The 17,741-nt window shown below is 43.8% G+C and overlaps 1 pseudogene; it reads right to left on the bottom strand.

Moving 5' to 3' along the window:
* Positions 1 to 14,268: 14,268 nt before the first annotated feature.
* On the bottom strand, positions 14,269 to 15,580 carry LOC100983893 (regulation of nuclear pre-mRNA domain-containing protein 1A-like; annotated as a pseudogene).
* Between the last annotated feature and the right edge of the window lie 2,161 nt (positions 15,581 to 17,741).

Here is a 17,741-nt window from a genome sequence, read left to right as displayed (position 1 = left end):
GAGCAAACCCTAATGTAAACTACGGATTTGGGGTGATAATGGCATGTCAATGTAGGTTCATGGTTGTAACAAATGCATCATGGTGGAAGATGTTATCATGGGGGAGGCTGTGCATATGTGGGGGCTGGGAGTATGTGGGAAGTCTCTGTACTTTCCTCTTTTTGCCGTGAACCTGAAACTGCTTTAAAAAATAAAGTCTTCGGCCAGGTTCACTGGCTCAAAACTGTAATCCCAGCACTTTGGGAGGCCATGGCGGCTGGATCACTTGAGCCCAGGATTTCAAGACCAGCGTGGGCAACATAATGCGACCCCATCACTACAAAAAATTAAAAAATTAGCTGGGTGCGGTGGTGTGTGCCTGTAGTCCCAGCTACTTGGGAGGCTGAGGTGGGAGAATCACTTGAGCATGGGAGGTGGAGGCTTCAGTGAGCTGAGATCACGCCACTGCGCTCCAGCCTGGGTGACAGAGTGAGACCCTGTCTCAAAAAATAAAACTAAATTCTTAAAAAATATAAATACGTATAAATACCATAGCTAGAGCAGAACTTTGTGGTCTGTTATCATTAGTTACTCTTTCCAGTGATAAATTACCATTGCTGCTAAAATGAATAATTAGCTTTATTTAATGAGCTTAAGAGCCCTTCTGGGAGCCGCCCTCAGTCAATTGTCAGTCTTGGAAGGAGCCCAGTGATCTTTAACCAGTCTAATCTTCCTTCACCAGTCATTTTTTAAAATGCAGTGAAGTAATGATTATCTAACCATCCCTTTTTCCTGCAAATTATCTTTGTCAAGAGGGAATTTTTGAATTAGACTGCTTAGAAGCCTCTTCCCTTGAGACAAGTTGGAAATAAGCTTGTCATCAATTATTGGTCTGACAAATTAAAGAAAAAAAAAGGAGTTAGGCTGGGTGCAGTGGCTCACCTGTATTCTCAGAACTTTGGGAGGCCAAGGTGGGAGGATCACCTGACTTCAGGAGTTTGAGACCAGCCTGGGCAACATCAAGAGACCATATCTCTACAGAAAGTTTAGAAATTAGCCAAGCACAGTGGTGTTTGCCTGTAGTCCCAGCTACTTAGGAGACTAAGGTGGGAAGATCGCTTAAGCCCAGGAGTTCGAGACTGCAGTGAGCTATGATTGCACCACTACACTCCAGCCTGGGCCATAAAGTGAGACCCTATCTGAAAGGAAAAAAAAAAAGAAAAAAAAAAAAAAAGCTGCTCTGCCGGACTCCTGTTCCTCCCACTTCGAATTTTTATAATGTAATCTTCCTACAACACACTCAGATCAGTATTTTCTAGAACATTTAGACAGTCCCATGGTCTTATACAGTCAGGTTCAGCCTTTTACATAACATACACAATGTGGCCACAGCACTCTGCCATGTCCCTCCAACACCACATCTCCAGCCCTGGGAGCCTCCTCAGTCTTCCCAGAAACTCTGTGGGACTTTGCTTTCCTTAGGCCTGGACTACCGTAGAGCTGGGCAAGCTTCCATAACTCACACTGGCGTTCATCATCGCCATTCTAGTACACAGTCTCTGATCCACTTACAGTTCCTGTGAGCTTTAGGGACTCATTGTGGGAAGAATGAGAAATATAAACCCAAAAGATGGTCAACCCCTGGGGCCTGGCCTACTGTCCTCCATTTCCTGCTGCCCCAGCAGATGCTGCACCCTTGGGCCAGCCGCGTACTTTATGTGCCCTGTACCTCTCTCAGAATTGTTCATGAAGGCAGGTGTGGTGGTGCACGCCTGTAGTCCCAGGTTCTCAGCAGGCTGAGGCAGGAAAATCACTTGAGCCCAGAAGTTGGAGGCTACAGCGAGCTAGGATCATACCACTGCACTGCAGCCTGGGTGACAGACCCTGTCCCAAACAAAAAAAAAATAATTGTCCATGAGTTGTCATCAAAGGTATACGTGTGAGGCCAGGCACGGTGGCTCATGCCTGTATTCCCAGCACTTTGGGAAGCCAAGGTGGGTGGATCGCTTGAGCCCAGGAGTTCAAGACCAGCCTGGACATTGTGGCAAATCCCGTCTCTACAAAAAATACAACAAATTAGCCAGGCATTGTGGCACAAGCCTGTGGTCCCAGCTACTCCAGAGGCTGAAGTGGGAGGATCACTTGAGCCCAGGAGTTTAAGGCTGCAGAGAGCTGTGATTGTACCACTGCACTCCAGCCTGGGTGATGGAGTGAGACCCTGTTTCAAAAAACAAAAAATGTATACATGTGAGCTGCCCACACTAGCCTCTGAATTAGCAGTGCCTGGCACTTCGCTGAATTAATGTCCCTGGTGTGTCCACTCCCTCCTCGTGGTTACTGTCCTCTGTCTCAGCTGGCCCTACATAGAGTGACTCAGTAGTCACCAACAAGGAATGTCACTGCTGGTAAAGTCATCTGCAAGATGATTAGACACTGGGTCTCTAGTTCCAGTTCTGCCACTAACAAGCTGTCTGAACAAGGGAAGTTTTCTTTATTTACATAGACTTGGTAAGGGTTTTTGAACTATTAGAGGGCTGGGAACCATTTTGATGATTTCAAGAAAGGAAGGAAAATCGCCGGTTGGGTGCCTCCTGAGCAGGTGTCAGAACCTGGGATAGGCACTGTTGCTGGTCATCCCCCACTTGGTCCTCAGAACTTGCTGAGATAGGTGTGACAATTGCATAACTGCTGACAGCCAACCCAAGGAAGTCACTGCAAAGGGACCTGCTACCCACTGAATTTCACACCATTCATTCATTCACTTAGCAGATATTTATAATTGAGTGCTTGCCAGGTATCAGTCCCTGCAGCAGGTGCTAGGGATAATGAGAGAACCAAGCTCCAGTCCATGATGTCATGGTGTTTACAGCCTTGCAGCTGTATGCTGCCTTTAACAAAGGTCTTGTAGAAGAAATTATTACTCACTCGCTGCCACTAGCCCACACACCACGTCCTCCCGCTGCTCAGCCACCCACTTCTCCACGATGGCGATGGAAGAAGAGATCATCGTGCTCATCATTGACAATGGCTCTGGCAGGTGCAAAGCTGGCTTTGCTAGGGACGATGCCCCCTGAACCATGTTCCCCTCCATTGTCGGGTGCCCCGGGCACCAGCTCATAATGGTGGGCATGGATGGGCCAGAAGGACTCCTATGTGGGCGACGAGGCCCAGAGCAAGTACGGCATCCTGACCCTGAAATATCCCATCGAGCAGGGCATGGTCACCAACCGGGATGACATGGAGAAGATCTGGCACCACACCTTCTACAACGAACTGCGTGTGGCCCAGAGGAGCACCCAGTGCTGCTGACTGAGGCCCCCCTGAACCCCAAGACCAGCAGAGAGAAGATAACTTGGATCATGTCTAAGACCTTCAACACCCTGGCCATGTGTGTGGCCATCCACGCCGTGCTGTCCCTCTAGTGCTCTGGGCACACCAGTGGCATTGTCACAGACTCTGGAGATGGGGTCGCCCACATGGTGCCCATCTCCCCTAACCAACTACCTCATGAAGATACTCACCGAGTGTGGCTACAGCTTCACCCCCACGGCCGAGTGGGAGATCATGCGTGACATCAAGGAGAAGCTGTGCTACGTTACCCCGGACATCAAGCGGGAGCTGGCCACTGCCGTGTTCTCGTCCCTGGAGAAGAGCTATGAGCCACCCGATGGCCAGGTCATCACCATCTGCAGCGAGTGGGTCTGGTGTCCAGAGGCAACTTTCCAGCTTTCTTTCCTGGGCATGGAACCCCCGGCATCCACAAGACCACCTTCAGTTCCATCGTAAAGTGTGACGTGGACATCCACAAATACCTGTAGGCCAAGATGATGCTGTCCTGCGGCACCACCGTGTACCTGGACATCACGGGCAGGATGCAGGAGATCACCACTCTGGCGCCCAGCACCATGAAGATCACAATCATCGAGTCCCCTGAGCACAAGTACATGGTGTGGATTGGCGGCTCCATCCTGGCCTCCCTGTCTACCTTCCAGCAGATGTGGATTAGCAAGCAGGAGTACGAGGAGTCAGGCCCCTCCATCATCCACCGCAAATGCTTCTAAATGGACTGCGAGCAGATGCCTAGCATTTGTGGCGTGGATTAATTCAGAAGAATAAATTTGCCCCTGGCAAATGCATACACCCCATGCTAGCCTCATGAAACTGGAATAAGCCTTCGAAAAGAAATTCGTCCTTGAAGCTTGTATCTGATATCAGCACTGGATTGTAGAACTTGTTGCTGATTTTGACCTCATATGCAAGTTAACTGTTCCCTTGGTATTTGTTAAGTATTCTGTACATATCTTGGATCTCAACCCTTATTACATGTGGCTTGGTCACTTTGTGGCTGAGGTAAGAACGTGCTTGTGGAAGACAAGTCCATGGCTTGGTGGGTCTGCGTGGCCAGCAGTCTCCCACGAGTGCAGGGTGTTAATGTGTTAGGGCTGAGTGTTCTGGGATTTCTTTAGAGGCTGGCAAGGGCTCCTGAACCAGTTGTTTCTGTTCTGCTGGTCTGTCAGGGTTGGAAAGTCCAAGCCATAGGACCCAGTTTCCTTTCTTAGCTGATGTTTTCCTGCCAGAATACCATGGCTGTTACTTGCCTTGAGTTGGAAATGGTTTGCATTTACACCTGTAAATGTATTCATCCCTTTAATTTACGTAAGGTTTGTGTGTGTGTGTGTGTGTGTGTATGCAATTCTCAATTCTTTAAGAGATGACAACAAATTTCGGTTTCTTACAGTTATGTGAGAACATTAGGCCCCAACAACACGAGTGCGTAAGGAAAAATAAAAGTGCTGATGAAAAAGAAAAAAAGAAAAATTATCCAAAACTTGGAAATAAGCAAAAAGGATAGCTGCACATTTTTTCTGTTTCTTTTCTTTATATATGTTTTTTAAATCTTTTTTGAGACAGGGTCTTGCTCTCTTGCCCAGGCTGGAATGCAGTGGTGTGGTCTTGGCTCACTGCAACTTTCACCTCCTGGGCTCTAGCCATCCTCCCACCTCAGCCTTCCGAGTAGCTAGGACTACAGGTGCCCACCACCATGCCTGGCTGATTTGTTTTTTTTTGTTTGTTTGTTTTTGTAGAGATGGGGTTTCACCATGTTGCCTAGACTGGTCTCGAACTCCTGAGTTCAACTGATCTGCATGCCTTAGCCTCCCAAAGTCCTGGGATTAAAGGCATGAGCCATTGCACCTGACCTGCATATTTTTTTCAATATTACATTGTCCCAATGTCTAACAGACCCATGAAATGATTATTTCTCTAAGGCAGTACCATCAAGCAGAGTTTTCCACAAAGAGGAAAATGTTCTCTGCCTGCCCTGCCCAGCAGGGTAGCTACTAGCCAAACATGGCTATTTTGTTGTTGTTGTTTTATTTTTTTATTTTCTTTTTTTTTGTAGAGATGAGGTCTCTCACCCTGTTGCCCAAGCTGGTCTTAAACTTTTGCCCTCATGCAATCCTCCTGACTTGACCTACCAAAGTGCTGAGATTACAGGAGTGAGCCAATGCACTTGGCCCACAATTGGCTACTGAACACTTGAAGTAAGGCTACTGCTAGGAGCTAAATTTTCAATTTTGGTTAATTAAAAACATTTTTTGTTGTTGTTGCCTGCCCAATTTTCCAACAAGCCAGATGTCCATAGAACTGAAGCTTGAGAAACGTACGTTTCTTCTGTGGAAGGCCCCTGCTGCCTGTTGACCAACTCCTCTTCCTTGCTGCTCCTGTTATCCTCCCATGATGTGTAAACACCTAACTTTAGTCAGGGAGGAGGAATGGATTTGAGGTTTATTTCCGGTCTCTCCCAGTGATGTCACCTGAAGAAAGCTTTCTTCCCTGCAATACTTGTTGTCTCAGTGATTGGCTTTCTGTATATCAAGCAACAGGACCTAGACTGAACCCCTGGTGTTCATTAACATTATGACATTAAAAAGTAAATAAAAATAAAACAAAAATAAAAATAAATAGCTACACGTGACTAGATGCGATGCATTTGTAAAGTGCAACTCTAAAGCAGTGCGTCTGACCTGGGGGCAATTTTGCCTCCCTGTGGGACATTTGGCAATGTCTGGAGACATTTTGGTTGTCACAACCGTGGGGGTGCTACTAGCATCTAATAGGTAGAGGTGGGTACCACTGACAGTGTGGGCTGGATAATTCTCTGTTGTGGAGGTTGCCAGTCTGGGCTGGATAATTCTTTGTTGTGGAGGCTGTCCTGTGCATTGTACAATGTTTTAACAGCACCCCTGGCCCCTACCCACCAGATGCCACTAACACTCCCCAGTGGTGACAACCAAACATGTCTTTGGCCATTGCCAAATGTCCTCTGGGAGGCAAAATCACCTTTAGTTGAGAATCATTGCTCTAGAGAAACATATGTTTTTGTTTGACCATTTACTTAGGGGCCTAGACTCTATGAAATTAGATGTGAATTTATATATGAATAAATTGCAAATGATTTTGATTTTGTCCAGTTGAGATGCAAATTATTTCTGTCCAGCAGAAAAGATAACCCCAAAGGATAGAATTTCATTGCCCTGTAGAATATTAACCAGTTTCATATCTAACCTAGAAATCCCATTTAAATACATTTTTCCACACTGACTATATAAATTTCTGTTTCTCTATTGAACCAGTTTTACCATCCTCCCAGTTCCTTCATTAAAGAACGTGTACATGCTCACCCTATGTGTATACGAAGGTCAAAATTTTAACTTGAAAACCATCCTTTGATACTGTTTATCCATAAGGAAAGAAAGGTGTTCACCAGGCACTATGAAGTAAAAAGGCAGGTTACAAAGCAGCATAAATAGCATAATCACACTTTTGGAAACACACAACACAGAGAAAAACTCATGGAAGTATATATACCTGGACCTTTCACATTTGTAAAAATGGAAAAAAAAAAAAACCGAAACAAAGCGTATGTATCAAAATGTTTCCTGTGTTTGCCTCTGGGCAGAATTAAAGGAGATATATATATATAGATATATATATAGATATAGATAGATAGATATAGATATAGATAGATAGATATATCTATATAGATATCTATCTATATCTATATCCATATATCTATATCTATATCTATATCTATTTTTTTCAGATGGAGTTTCGCTCTTGTTTCCCAGACTGGAGTGCTGGAGCACAGCAGTGTGATCTCAGCTCACTGCAACCTCCGCCTCCCAGGTTCAAGTGATTGTGCTGCCTCAGCCCCCCGAGTAGCTGGGACTGCAGGCACGTGCCACCACGGCCAGCTACATTTTGTATTCTTAGAGACAGGGTTTCACCGTGTTGGCCAGGCTGGTCTCCAACTCCTGACCTCAGGTGATCCACCCACCTTGGCCTCCCAAAGTGTTGGGATTACAGGTGTGAGCCACCACGCCGGGCCAGATACTTTTTAAAAAGTCTTATTATTGCCCTGTTTGTATTTTCTGGGTTTTCCAAAATGATTGGGTAGTATTTACATAATTTTTTAAATTATGAAATTTTTTTAGAAGAAATACGATGCAATTCTGGCCTCCTCCACACAGTCCCCATCCTTTTCTATTTCCCACATGCCCACCTGTGACCCCCCAGTGGCTGCCTTTGGCTCTCAGAAGACTCATTTGGTATCTGGACACCAGGTTAGTTGCAGCACAAGTATTTCATGTAGTACAAAGATCTTACATTTGTAGAACTTTTTTTTTTTTTTTTTTTTTTTTTAAGAGACAGGGTCTCACTCTGTCACCCAGGCTGGAGTACAGTGCTGTGATCATAGCTCACTGCAGCCTTGAACTCCTGGGCTCAAGTAATCCCCTTGCTATAGGCCCATGCCACCACACTAGGACCATTTTTTTTTTTTTTTTTTTGAGAGAGGGTCTCACTCTGTTGACTAGGTTGGAGTGCAGTGGTGCAAACATGCAGCCTTGACCTCCTGGGTTCAAGCGATCCTCCTGCTTCAGCCTCCCATGTAGCTAGGACCACAGGTGTGCGCCACCACGCCTGGCTAAGTTTTTGATTTTTTTGTAGAGATAGAGTCTCTCTTTATTGCCCAGGCTGGTCTTGAACTCCTGGCCTGAAGCAATCCTCCTGCCTCAGACTCCCAAAATGACATTTGTAGAATTCTTTTTTTTTTTTTTTTTTTTGAGAAAGAGTCTCGCTCTGTTGCCCAAGCTGGAGTGCAGTGGCGCAATCTAGGCTCACTGCAACCTCCGCCTCCCAGGTTCAAGCACTTCTCCTGCTTCAGCCTCCCATGTAGCTAGGATCACAGGTGTGCACCACCACACCTGGCTAAGTTTTTGATTTTTTTGTAGAGACAGGGTTTCACAATATTGACCAGGCTGGTCTCGAACTCCTGTGATCCACCCGCCTCGGCCTCCCAAAGTGCTGGGATTACAGGCATGAGCCACTGCACCCAGCCAACATTTGTAGTATTCTTATAAAATTTTCCACTTTAAAAAAATTATGATTTTCTGCCAGGCACGGTGGCTCACGCCTGTAATCATAGCACTTTGGGAGGCTGAGGCAGGTGGGTCACTTGAGGTCAGGAGTTCCAGACCAGCCTGGCCAGCATGGTGAAACCCCATCTCTACTAAAAATATATTTTAAAAAATTAGCCGGGTGTGGTGGTGGGCACCTGTAATTCCAGCTACTTGGGAGGCTGAGGCAGGAGGATCGCTTGAACCTGGGAGGCAGAGGTTGCAGTGAGCCAAGATCGAGCCATTTCACTCCAGCCTGGGCAACAAGAATGAAACCCTGTCTCAAAAAATTAATTAATTAATTAAATTAAAAATTATCATTTTCCAAGTAAACTCACTTAATATTGCAGTTTCTTTTCTTTGCTCCCAGGTGGGCAGCATTTCCTTTCTATTTGTAGTTTCTTGTTTCCTTTGCTCAGCAATCAATGACCCCACTCTCAGTCTAGGAACTTCTAGTCTCTGCTGAAGAGCTAGTACATTCCCATCTAGTTTTTTAAAAAATTGATACATAATAATTGTGCATATTTATGGGGTACATGTGATACTTTGATACATATAATCCGTACAATGTAATAATCAAATCGGGGTAATTAGCATATCCATCACCTCAAACATTCCTCATTTCTTTGTGTTGGGAATATTTGAAATCTCTTCTAGCAATTTTTATTTGTTTTGTTTTAAATTTTGATTTTTTATATTGACAGGAAATAATTGTGTATATTCATGGGGTACATAGGGATGTTTCAATACATATAATGTATAGTGCTCAGAGCATGGTAATTAGCATGTTCATCATCTCAAACATTTATTATTTCTTTGCATTGGGAACGTTCAATATTCTCCTTGTAGCTATTTTGAAATGTACGATAAATTGTTGTTAATTACAGTTACCCTATTGTGATACTGGACACTAGAGCTTGTTTTTTCTATCTGACTATGTGTTTGCACCCATTAACCAAGCTCCCTCCCCTACTTCCTTCCAGCCCCTGGTAACCATCATTCTACTCTCCACTTCCATGAGAGCAACTTTTTTAGCTTCCACATGTGAATGAGAACATGCAATATTTGTCTTTCTGTGCCTGGCTTATCTCACTTAAAATAATGACCTCCAATTCCATCCATGTTGCTGTGATAGGATTTTATTCTTTTTTGTGGCTGAATAGTATTCCACTGTGTATATATACCACATTTTCTTTATCCACTCATTGGTTGATGAATACTTAGGTTGATTCTGTAACTTGGCTATTGTGAATAGTCCTGCAATAAACATGGCTGGAGCAGGTATACCTTTGATATACTGATTTCCTTTCCTTTGGATAAATACACAGTGGTGAAATTGCTGGATTATACAGTAGTTCTATTTTCAGTTTTTTGAGGAAACTTCATGCTGTTTTCCATAATGGCTGTACTAATTTACGTTCCCACCAAAAGTATATAAGAGTTCCCTTTTCTCCACATCCTTGCCAGCATTTGTTATTTATTTATTTATTTATTTATTGTCTTTTTGATAATAGCCATTCTAACTGGAGTGAGATGATAGTTCATTGTGGTTTTGATTTACATTTATCTGATGATTAGTGCTGTTAAGCATATTTGCATATATCTGTTGGCTATTTGTGTGTCTTCTTTTGAGATGTGCCTATTCATGTGGTCTTTGCCCCTCCTTTTTTTTTTTTTTTGAGATGGAGTCTCTCTGTCACCCAGGCTGGAGTGCAGTGGCATGATCTTGGCTCACTGCAACCTCCACCTCCCAGGTTCAAGCAATTCTCCTGCCTCAGCCTCCAGAGTAGCTGGGACTAAAGGCACATGCCACCACGCCTGGCTGATTTTTTTGTGTTTTTAATAGAGACGGGGTTTCACCATGTTGGCCATGCTGGACTCAGTCTCCTGACCTTGTGATCTGCCTGCCTCAGTCTCCCAAAGTGCTGGGATTACAGGTGTGAGCCACCACACCCAGCCTTTGCCACTTTTTAATGGGATTATTTGTTTTTTTGCTGTTGAGTTGCTTGAGTTCCTTGTATATTCTGGATATTAGTCCCTTGTTGGATGAATGGTTTGGAAATAATTTCTCATATTTTACAGGTTGTCTCTTTACTCTGTTGATTGTTTCCTTTTCTTAGTTTAATATAGCCTCTTTTGTCTGTTTTTGTTTTTGTTGCCTGTGCTTTTGAAGTCTTAGGCATAAAATCCTTGCCTAGACCAATGTCCTGAAGCATTTTCCCTATGCTTTTTCTGGTAGTTTTATAGTTTCAGGTCTTGCATTTAAGCCTTTAATTCATTTTTAGTTGATTTTTTGTATGTGGTGAGAGAGGGGTCTAGATTCATTCTTCTGAATAGGGATATCTAGATTTCCCAGCACCGTTTATTGAGAGTGTCCTTTCACCAGTGTATGTTGTTGTCACCTTTGTCAAAAATCAGTTGGCTGTTTGTGGCAGAATTCACACAGAAAAAAAAATCAGTTGGCTGTAAATATGTGGATTTACTTCTGAATTCTCTATTCTGTTTAGTTGGTCTGTGTGTCTGTTTTTATGCCAATATCATGCTGTTTCGTTTATTATGGCCTCGTAGAATCTTTTGAAGTCAGATAGATGCCTCCAAACTTTGTTCTTTGTATATTGCTTTAGCTGCTTGCATTCCCATCTGGTTTTAATTATGTCAAGGCAAGCCCTGATTCCTCTAAAGGTTACTCTATTTTTGTACTTGTTTTATTTATTTTTAACTGATCAATGGGCTAATATCACTTCAGTTTTTAAATAAGTAACTATTAATATTAGTGATTATGTATTTTTGTTTTTGCATTATCTTCCATGCTACATCAAAATCAGGATTTATCAAATTTTCAGGTAACAATGGAGGTAAGAAATTTTTATTTATTTTTTTCTTTTTAATTAATATTTTTGAGACAGGGTCTGACTCTGTTGCCCAGGCTGGAGTGTAAGGCATGATCTCAGCTCACTGCAGCTTCCACCTGTCAGACAGAAACCATTCTTCCACCTCAGCCCTCCTGAGTAGCTGGAACTACAGGTGTGCACCACCATGCCTGGCTAATTTTTGCATTTTTGGTAGAGACAGGGTGTTGCCATGTTGCTCAGGCTGGTCTCGAACTCCTGGGCTCAAGTGATCCTCCCAACTTGGCCTCCCAAAGTGCTGAGATTACAGGCGTGAACCACCACACCCAGCCTGGAAGTAAGGATTTTTTAAAAGTAACTGATGGAGTGACCGGGCGTGGTGGCTCATACCTGTAATCCCAGCACTTTGAGAGGCCAAGGTGGGTGGATCATTTGAGGTCAGGAGTTTGAGACTAGCCTGACCAACAAGGTGAAACTCTGTCTCTACTAAAAATACAAAAAAATTAGCCGGGTGTGGTATTGAGCGCCTGTAATCCTAGCTACTTAGGAGGCTGAGGCAGGCGAGTCACTTGATGCCAGGAGGCAGAGGTTGCAGTGAGCTGAGATCATGCCACTGCACTCCAGCCTGGGCAACAGAGTAAGACTCTATCTAAAAAAAAAAAAAAAAAAAAGTAATAGATGGCTTGTTTTATGTATCTCAAATAAATAAATAAAATGTTTACAATTGATTACTTAGGGAATCTGTGTCAAATGTGATAAAACATGCAAAGTTAGGTAAGCTCTAAAGAATCATGTCTGTTGATGCCACATTATACTTGCAAAAGAAATAGATAACCTTGGCTGGGCACGGTGGCTCACATCTGTAATCCTAGCACTTTGGGAGGCCAAGGCAGGCCGATCACAGGGTCAGAAGTTGGAGACCAGTCTGGCCAACATAGTGAAACCTTGTCTTTTCTAAAAATACAAAAAATTAGTCGGGCGTGGTGGTGTGTACCTGTAATCCCAGCTACTCGGGAGGCTGAGGCAGGAGAATCACGTGAACCGGGGAGGCAGAGGTTGCAGTGAGCCAAGATTGCGCCATTGCACTCCAGCCCGGGCAACAGTGCGAGACTCTGTCTCAAAAAAAAAAAAAAAAAAAAAGAGAAAAGGAAATAGGTAACCAGATAACCTCTCTATAAAACATTCAGACTTACAATTTTCATTTCACTTATTTAACCAATAGCAAAAGGGACAAAAATAAACCAATTGCTGATATAGCCTTTCAATTATTTATTTTGTACTAAGAGGTTAAAAATTTTTTCAAATAGAGAACTAATATTTAAAAAATTTTTTGGCCAGGTGTGGTGGCTCATGCCTGTAATCCCAGCACTTTTGGTGGCCAAGGTGGAAGGGTCATCTGAAGCCAAGAGTTTGAGAGCAGCCTGGGTTATATGACAAGACCCTGTCTCTATGCAAAAAAAAAAAAAAAAAAAAAAAAGAGGCCAGTGTGGTGGCGCATACTTGTTGTCCCAAGTACTCAGGAGGCTGAGGCAGGAGGATCATTTGAACCCAGGATTTCAAGGCTGCAGAGAGCTATGATTGTGCCACTGCACTCCAACCTGGGCAACAGAAATTCCATCTCTAAAAAATAAAAATAAAAATATGAAAGTAAAAGGTTTTTTTTTTTTTTGACAAAGCTGATAGCTTTGCTTGAGCCAGATCAATTTTGTGTTGTAGAATATTTACATCTTTACCTTTGAAATCTATTGCCTGCTTTGTTGGCTGTTTAGCCAAGATGAACACTGAAAAGCAAACAAACAAACAAAAACAAAAACCACCTAGGTTTCAACAACAACAAGTCACACCTACTTGGTAGGATTTATTTTTTATTTTTTTATTTTTTATTTTTTTGAGACAGTGTCTCCCTCTGTCACCCAGGCTAGGAGTGCAGTGGCATGATCTTGGCTCACTGCAACCTTTGTTTCCTGGGGTCAAGCGATTCTCTTGCCTCAGACTCCCAAGTAGCTGGGACTACAGGTGCGTGCTGCCATGCCCGGCTAATGACCTCCATGTTTAATGTTACATGACCAATCTCTAGGGAATATGGAATCAAAGGCATGGAGACAGAATCCATATTTTGTTTGGGGAAAAGAGGGATAATCTTTGTTCCAACATAAGATTATGTTGGGACATTTAGTCTCATCTACAATCCAGTCCTAACGATACCAAAATAAAGTCTCAACCAACTCTGATTGGTTCCTTCCCTTTAGGAATTACATAGTATACAGTGATTAGACACTGAAGAAAATAAAGAAAAACAATTGAAAATATATGAGGAAACAGAAACATGAGATTTCTCACAAGGCCCTGGATAAAAAAAAAATTACCAAAAGACCTTTTGAAAATAATCACTATTTGTGAGCTGATTAATACACAGAGATCATTTTTTTTTTTTTTTTGGCAGAGTCTCGCTCTGTTGCCCAGGCTGGAGTGCAGTGGCTCATCTCGGCTCACTGCAACCTCCGCCTCCTGGGTTCAAGAGATTCTCCTTCCTCAGCCTCTCAAGTAACTGGGACTACAGGTGTGTGCCACCATGCCCAGCAAATTTTTGTATTTTTAGTAGAGATGGTGTTTTGCCATGTTGCCCAGGCTGGTCTTTAACTCCTGACCACAAGTGATCTGCCCACTTCGGCCTCTCAAAGTTCTGGGACTACAGGCCCAGCCCATCACTTTGTTTAAATGAAGTCATAGGTCAGGTGCAGGCCACTGTACTCCAGCCTGGATGACAGAACAAGACACTGTGTCAAAACCCCACCACCCCAAAACTAATTCATGCTAACTTACAAAGAAAATAGTAAACAAACCAACATTTCAAACATTTTTACTAATTGTCATTTATTTTGCTAGTGTTTCTCTCTCAAAAATATGCAAAAATACCACTACAGGACTATCCACCTGTCTCCACCTCTTGCAGTCTTGGGACCGGGAAAGAGGCTGGTCCATTAATCTTCACTGTAGATGTCCCTGCAAAGGGCAGGTGCATGCAGCTGCCAGTGACATTGGGTAGTCAAGATTAGTCTGACAGGCTCTGGATCGGGGACCTGAATTCTTTGCACACCAGGGAAACTCTGGCTCACTTGCACTTGTATTCTTCCAATTTATGCTTTCTCTGCAAGGGCTTCCATTGGACAATGAAGAAAATCTGCTAACATTCGAGTGAGTTGCTTCCTCTCATCTATTTCTGCTGCCATTCTGCCATTGTAATCTGCCGGCAACATACATGCATCCATCATTTTAGAAAGCCTTTCTCCAGGTTCTTTATCTGCTATTTTATCTAGTAGAGATACTTCTTGGTCTACAGCAGGCAAAAAAGTGATCCTCTAGTGAACTCCTGCATCACCCAAGGCTGCATTTTCTAGATTTTGTAATGCTGTCACGAGATTTAGAGTCTGTGGTGGTGGCTCATTTGCAGATCCCAGAGAGGAACAGTTTTTATTTTCATTCATCTTTATCTGTTTATAAATTTGCTTCCTAGGCTTCTTATCACCACACAGAGCTTAAGTTGCTCTAATACATTGTTTCATTGTTTCTTGTTTGTTTGCTTGTTTGTGGTTTTTTTGAGACAGGGTCTTGCTCTGTCGCCCAGGCTGGAGTACAGTGGTGCGATCATGGCTCGCTAAAGCCTCAACCTCCTGGGTGGAAGTGATCCTCCCACCTCAGCCTCGCGAGTAGCTGGGACCACTGGAGCACATCACCATGCCCAGCTGATTTTTTTTTTTTTTTTTTTAGAGATGGAGTCTAGCTATGTTGCCCCGGCTGGTCTCAAATTTCTGAGCTTGAGTGATCCTCCCACTTTGGCCTCCCAAAGTGCTGAGATTATAGGCGTGAGCCACCACGCCTGGCCTCTAAATACATCATTTGCATAAACAGACCTTTCTTCCCAAATAGACAACACTCTTCCAATGTGCTTCTGTGCTTCTTACAACTCTCATCAGTTTCACTTGAAACATGCTTAAAAGCTTCCACTATAACCAGTGCAAATCTTTTGTAAGCTCCGGCCCCTTCCTTTTGCTTTGTATTTTAGTAGAGACAAGGTTTCACCATGTTGCCCAGGTGGTCTCACTGGCAAGGTAAGAAAAGTAAGCTTCCTGTTTGGCTTTGCTCTCTGCAGCTCCAGCTACCATGCGGTGACCACAGGCCCGGGTGCTTCTTGCTGTGATGAATGAGCCACAGGGACCAGGTCTGCATGCTCTGCTGCGCATTGCTTAACCCCGACAGCTCCTTCTCCAGCGCCGCCTCAGAGAAGACTGACATCCCTTCCACCCCACATTCACGCCGTCCCACACTGGGGTGACAGGAGGAGAGTTAAGTTGCCCTCTCGCAGCCTCGCCCGCTCAACTCACCCTTTCCACACCCTCACTACCACCCTGCTTGGTAGGATTTAATCCTAACACATATTACCCAAAATCCCATCTAACTCATCCGAACTTTGGAAAGTGACACACCTTAAGTGGTTGTGATTAAAACAGGCATTAACTTCTTTTGCTCCAGTGTGCTAAGAAACATTTGAAGGACATTCTTTTGGTTTTATTTGTTTGTTTGTTTGTTTGTTTTTGAGACAAGGTCTCACTCTGCCGCCCAGGCTGGAGAGCAGTGGCGCCATCATACTCACCATAGTCACCATAGCCTTGAACTGCTGTGCCCAAGTGATCCTTCCATCTCAGCCTCTTGAGTAGCTAGGACTACAGGCACACACCACCATGCCTGGCTAATGTTTTTAAAAATTTTTTGTAGAGATGAGGTCTCTCTGTGCTGCCCAGGCTGGTCTCCAACTCCTGGTCTCAAGCGATCCTCCTGCCTCGGCCTCTCAAAGTGCTGGGATTACAGTCATGATCCACTGTGCCTGGCCAGCTTGATGGTTTTTAATGAAGCTACATACATAGGCAGCTCATGACCCAGCAATTCCACTCCATGGCATTCCCAAGGGAAGAGATATATCCACACAGACTTGTACATGATTATTCATAGAACCTTTATGAATTATAGCCCCAAACTGAAAACAACCCAAATGCCCATCAATCCGTAAATGGATAAACAAAGAAAGGAACAAATTGCCAACATGCATGTTAACATAGATAAAATCTCAAAAGCATGTTGACAAAAAAAAAAAAAATCAAAAGCATGTTGAACAAAAGAAGCCAGAGACAGGATTATTGTACTGCATTATTATACTATGATGTCATTTGCATGAAAATCTAGAAAAGACAAATCTACAGTGATAGAAGCAGGACAGTATTTTCCCGAGGCCAGGAATTGGGGGTAGGATCTGGCAAAGGAAACGTTTAAGAGGATAACAATATTCTGCATCTTGCTCATGGTGATTGTTACGCAGGTGCCACATTTACTAAAATTCACACTGTACAGCTTAAATGGATGCATTTTATTATATGTAAAGTTTTTTTTTTTTTTGAGACAGAGTCTCACTCTGTCACCCAGGCTGGAGTGCAGTGGCACGATCTCCGCTCACTGCAACCTCCACCTCCTGGGTTCAGGTGATTTTTCTGCCTCAGTCTCCTGAGTAGGTGGGATTACAGGCGCGTGCCACCATGCCCGGCTAATTTTTCTATTTTTAGTAGAGACGGGGTTTCACCATGTTGGTCAGGCTGGTCTCAAACTCCTGACCTCGTGATCGTGATCTGCCCGCCTCGGCCCCCCAAAATGTTGGGATTACAGGTGTGAGCCACCGCATCCAGCCTAAAGTTGATTTTTTTAAAGCCCACAGAACCTGTCTCTGTTTTGATTAGTTCCCCAGATTCATTGTTTTTTTTTTTCGTTTTTGTTTTTTTTTCTTTTTTTGAGTTTCGCTCTTGTCACCCAGGCTGGAGTGCAATGGTGTGATCTCGGCTCACTGCAACCTCTGGCTCCTGGGTTCACGCAATTCTCCTGCCTCAGCCTCTGGAGTAGCTGAGATTACAGGCGTCCGCCACCACTCCAGGTTGAGTTTTGTATTTTTAGTAAAGACAGGGTTTCACCATGTTGGCCAGGCTGGTCTTGAATTCCTGACCTCAGGTGATTTGCCTGCCTCAGCCTCCCAAAGTGCTGAGATTACAGGCATGAGCCACGGCGCCCGGCATCCAGATTCATTGTTAATTTTAATGGGTTGCACTCCCTGTTTGGAGAGTGAGCTTCCTGCTGATGGTCAATATGTATGTATGTATGTATGTATGTATGTATGTATGTATGTATGTATATATGTATGTATATTTTTTTGACAGCAGGTCTCACTTTGTTGTCCACAGCTTGCTGCAGCTTCCTGGATTCAAGCAATCCTCCGGCCTCAGCCTCCTGAGTAGCTGGGACTACAGACATGCACCACCACACTCGGCTAATTTTTTTGTATTTTTTTGTAGAAATGGGGTCTCACCATGTTGCCCAGGCTGGTCTGGAACTCCTGGGCTCAAGCGATGATCCCGCC

Source organism: Pan paniscus, chromosome 18 (genome assembly GCF_029289425.2).
Source record: "Pan paniscus chromosome 18, NHGRI_mPanPan1-v2.0_pri, whole genome shotgun sequence".
Taxonomy (NCBI): domain Eukaryota; kingdom Metazoa; phylum Chordata; class Mammalia; order Primates; family Hominidae; genus Pan; species Pan paniscus.
Note: the sequence above shows the minus strand (reverse complement) of the source record. Positions and strands in the feature narration are given on the sequence as shown.